General features: G+C 58.3%; 1 long non-coding RNA gene across 2 annotated transcripts in view; it reads right to left on the bottom strand.

Moving 5' to 3' along the window:
• Positions 1 to 2248: 2248 nt before the first annotated feature.
• The window catches only part of LOC141576964 (uncharacterized), a 28832-nt gene continuing 26080 nt past the window's right edge, over positions 2249 to 5000 (bottom strand). For both annotated transcript variants that reach the window (XR_012505365.1, XR_012505364.1), the window contains 2 exons: positions 2670 to 3818; positions 2249 to 2379 (listed from right to left, as the gene is read on the bottom strand). This is a non-coding gene — a long non-coding RNA (uncharacterized LOC141576964). The remainder of the gene's footprint in view (positions 2380 to 2669; positions 3819 to 5000) is intronic.

Genomic DNA, 5000 nt, shown 5'->3' with positions numbered 1-5000 from the left:
AAGAATCCAGAGACAAGGTCTTGGAGCTTAGAAGCAAAGAGGCCATTTTATCGCTCTGCCGGGCAAAGGGGATTCACAGCAGGCTAGCGTCTTCAAAACTGTGTACCCACCTTGGGGATGGAGTGGGTGGGGTGGTTCTAGAGCCATAGCTCAAACAATCGGGCATCGATCACCATCCACAGAATCGTTTTCTCATCAGAAGACTCAGAATGGTGTCACGATGCCTCCAGGTGACCCATTCTATAGAGGCTGGTGGTTAGATCTCGTTATCTCATAAGCACTCAAGGTGTGGCCTTCTTGGTCACTCAGGCTATTTTGTCAGGTCATTAGTCCCGTGACCGACCTTCTCCTCGGAGAAAGACTCAGAGACCCAGCATGATGATGACTTTCAATGAGTGAAATACAGTAGAAACAGTAAGATCGATAGCTTCCAGTTTCAACAACAGGCCTGGAACCGTGAGCAGCAACCAGTCAGTCAGGACAGTTGACCGTTTTCAGGGCGAGCATAAGAAACCGAATGACACCCCCCCCAGCAAATGAATGAGTGAATGAATGAATGAATGAATGAATGACCTAATGATCCTCCCCTCCCCCCCCCGCCAAAAAAAGAAGCAATAATCCGTTAGCCTAATTCCGGCCATTTTATTCATCCTCCTTCACCCTGAAGCCCCAGTCACCCACGTGCCACAGTGGTCTGTTTTCTGGTTTCCTCCACCACCCCACCCCCCACCAACCACCACCCCGCCAACATCCCCCCATGCCCAACCACCGCCCCAAGTGTGGGACTGGACGGGGGTGCAGGGGGCTGAGGGGGCGGCAATGGCGGCTTGAGGTGAGGGTGGGGAGTGTTCCGCCCAGATCGTATAGGAAGCTCAAACACAGCTGCAGTATGAGACAAGATGGTAGATTTCTGTGAGTCCTCCCTCCTCTTAAAATCCGTCCTAAGGAGGAGACAGACAGAAAGAGAAACATCACCCTCACTCCCAACGCCTCCTGCGCCCTCGATGCGCCCCAAAACAACAACAAGAAAAACAAAAACAAACACGACCACAAATAAGTCGCTATCCCTGGGGAAGAAGGATTCGATGGCATGGGGATATCATTCTAAAATTCATTCCCTCTTCATCACATTTCATGGAAACCGATTGCAATCTATGAGGCCCTGTGAAGGTAGGGGTTGGGGGGGTAGGGAGGAGGGAGGGAAGTGAAGGGGGGGGAGAGGGAGAGAGGGAGGGAGAGAGAGAGAGAGAGAGAGAGAGAGAGAAAGAGCAGAGGAGAGGAGGGATAAAAGGGGAGAGGACAGGAAAGGAGAGGAGGGAAAAGAGGGGAGGGGAGGGGAAATGAGAAGAGGCGAGGGGAGAGGAGAAGAGGGAGAGGAGAGGAGTGGAGGGGAGAAGAGAGGAGTGGAGGGGTGAGGGGGAAGGGGGGAGAACAGGGAAGAGGAGAGGAGGGGAGAGGAGAGGAAAGAGAGACAAGGGAGACAGACAGACACGCATGCGCGCGCGCGCACACACACACACAGAGAATAGCGAAATGGAGAGAGAGGCAGAGAGAGAGAGAGAGAGAGAGAGAGAGAGAGAGAGAGACAGACAGACAGACAGACAGACAGACAGACAGACAGACACGGATCTAGGTCAGGGATACTACACATGGGTATTCTTCTGAGTGATTTTATGTGTTTTCTCAATCGCCACCTCTATGGAGATAAAAATCGCTCCCATAAGATGAAGGGAGTCCTTCTGCCACCGCCCACGGCCCCGCCCACCAGCACCGCTTGTGTTTGTCAGGGATTCCAAGCCAAAGCACGTGGAGGAGCGGGAGAGCTTCCTGGCAGCCCAAGGAGGAGGAAAGTCCGGCAGCATGAGAGAGGTGGTTGGCACGGGGAAGCTGGAGGCCGGCTGACGAGAAGATGGGTGAGGGGGCAGGGAGGAGGGTTTCCCAAGTTGGAGAGCCAAGATGAGGGAGGGGAGCTGTCGGTGGCTGCGTTCTGACCCCGACCCCAACCCTGACTGGAGCGGATCCCTGAAAGGAGGCGGTTCGGGCTCTCTGGCCGAGAACGCCCCTCTCTTCCTCTTTGTGCAGAAACACCTTCCGCAGACCGAGAAAGTCCATCCCGAGACCCTCGTCGGAAGAGTCCTTTCCAGACCCATCACGATCCTCCTGGGCCAAGGGGTCCAGGGGATGGGGCGGGGCCTCCATTCGATCCGTCTTCCGTCCGTCCGTCCATCCACAAGATCTTGAACATCCATGTAGGATTCTGGATGGTAGCAGTTTTCCAGGATCCTCGAAATCCTTGTAAGTCCTCTCCTGGCAGATTCGACCCCTAGGTCGTACCGCGCAGCACAGGGCACTAGATTCAGTCCCTCGGGACGAGGGTTCCTGAGAAAGACCAGGAAAAAGAAGAACAGAATCACTATGGTGTGCACCAGCCAGAAACCAGCACCACCTTGTCACTCGAACAGACTTGCAAAAGGCGGGGTAGGGAGAGAAAGTCATAGGATGGCTACCATCCCTCCCACCCCCACCCCACACGCCAAGCCCCAGACCATCGTCATCCCTGCTCCCCCTCCCCTCCCCTTTCCTCTCCCTTCCCCCTCCCCCTCCCCCTCCCCTCCATCGACGCCCGCCTCCCGCTTGTACCCCACTCCTCTGAACCCAGCACCACCCACCCCAGCCTGGACGGGCTCGGCTCAGATCGGCTCGGCCCGGCTCGGCTCGGCCCGGCCCGGCCCGGCCCGGCCCGGCCCGGCCCGGCCCGGCCCGTCCGTCCGGTCGACTTCTTCGCAGGGTCTAAAATAGCGCCCGGCCGACAGGCAGGTGGCACATGGCACATGGCACATGGCAGGGGAGCGAGCGGGACGGTTCGGGATCTCTGGGTGGCAGGGACACGCGGCCGGACAACCAGGAGCACGGACGGCCTGGCGTGCGTTTCTCCGCTCGGGGGGGCCTCGACCAGAGACCGTGGTACGGGGAACGGGGACACACACACACCACACACACACCACACACACACACCACACACACCACACAGACACAGACACACAGACACACAGACACACAGACACACAGACACACACACACACACACACACACACACACACACACACAGACACACACACACACCCCTTCACCCCCACCCCCAAACCTCTGACAGCTTTCGTTTGTTTTCGGCCGACCGTCCCTCGATGAGGTACGAGTGCCTTGGCTGGGGCTGGGGGGGGGGTGGAGTTCCTCCCTCCACAACGACCCCACACGGGCTCTGTTCTGGTCACCCGAGTCCTCTTCCAAGTCAGACCACAGGCCTCCATCACCCGGCGCGAGCACTCGGGGAAACAGTCACCATCCTCATCGCTCCGCTCCACCTCTACACGTGAAGAACTGTTCCCAGCCCACGCCACTCCACCCCACCCCACGCCCCGATGCCACCCACCGCAGTGGAGAGAAACGAGACGAATCCACAGACGTGCATCAATCCGATGAAGAAAACGACGGCCCTATTCCAAGGAAGCATGGATATCTAGGTAGGAGATTCATCGAGTACTATGGAGGCGGTGGGAAAGGGGGGGGTTGCGGTGGGGAGGGTCTAGAGATCAGGCAGTACAGCCCATGCTTAGCATGCAAAAAATAAAGGTCCAGGGTTCAATCCCCAGCACCTACTCTTCAAAAATAACCCGAGAAGAAGCAAGAAGGACGCTCGTAGCTCACCCTCTCCCACAAATACACCAAAACTCACATCGACGGACCCACTCGGCCAATCAGACCACCTGCGGAACTCCGACAGAACACCGCCCTCTTCGAAAGACAAAGACGCCCAAAATCTGGTAGGAGAAAAGGAGAAAAGAAAGAGTCAAAAGCAAAACAGTGCGGGAGGGACCGGCAGAGGAGGAATAGGGCTCGTTCGCCAGACCTCCCCGTCTCCAACGGAGAGGCCGACGGGACGGTGGGGGAGCCTCCGAGTCTCAGATCTGCCCGGAGCGCCCCTTGACCGACCGACCCAAGTGAAACGGGCACAGAGGGTCCCCGCGACACCCAGCCCGAGTCGCAGGCCGGCAGCCGGGGGCCGGGACAGGCCGCACGAGCCGGGCAGAGGACCGTGGCGGCGGCACCACGCGCCGTGGCCGGGAGGGGATACAGAGCAGAACAACCCGCCCCCCCAACCCGTCCATTACGGGGAAAGAAAGGCAAAGCAACACGGCCGGTGTGCCCTGGGGAGAGGGGCGCCGTAGCCTCCATCTCCTCAGACCCGCGGCGCCATCACCGGCCCTTCTCGCGAGAAGAGAGGCGGGGCGCAGCCACAGCCGCCATAGCCCCTGGCGCGCGGCGCGCAGCGCGCGGGCGGGGGCGGGAGCGGGGGCGGGGCCGAGACTCGAATCCGCACCCGGGGGCTCTGCAACCTCCTAGGCAGGACTGAGACTCGTTTTCAGCCTGAGGCAGATATTATATATCTGCCCCGGTACCTCAGAGAACTCGCGCCACCAAGACTAAGAAGGAGCCGAGTTTTGGAATGCAGCAGGGGCGGGGCGGTTCCACGGTCTTCCCCGAGCCCACCTACGGAGAGGAGCGCCGACCCGAGGCGGAGCACACAGCCGCACAGAGCAGCGGAGCGACCGGCGCCGGGAGAGGGCAGGCGGCCAGCCACCCTCCCTCCTTCCCGGCAGGAACGCAGCATCCGACCGCGGTGCCAGGAGGGGGCGCGATCTACTTGCCCACAGGCACCGAGGGCAGCACAGACGAGGGCGCCGACAGAGGGCCCGCGGAAACAGCAAGCTGAGTTCACGAAACAGGGCGACGACAGAAAGACTTCTCGGTGAAACCGTTAAGAGCGCACCGTCTCCAGGAGAACACATCCTTTTTTTTTTTTTTTCCTCTTTTTTTTTTTTCTTTTCCTTTTTCTTTTTTAATCTCTTTTATATCGGTTTTACCTTCTGTTACCTTTTTAACCTTTACTTTTGAACAGTCGTATACGTTTACGGTTTTAATCCCTTTTAAATGTTTCATTT

The sequence above is a fragment of the Camelus bactrianus genome, unplaced genomic scaffold (assembly GCF_048773025.1).
Source record: "Camelus bactrianus isolate YW-2024 breed Bactrian camel unplaced genomic scaffold, ASM4877302v1 HiC_scaffold_53, whole genome shotgun sequence".
Classification (NCBI taxonomy): domain Eukaryota; kingdom Metazoa; phylum Chordata; class Mammalia; order Artiodactyla; family Camelidae; genus Camelus; species Camelus bactrianus.
Note: the sequence above shows the minus strand (reverse complement) of the source record. Positions and strands in the feature narration are given on the sequence as shown.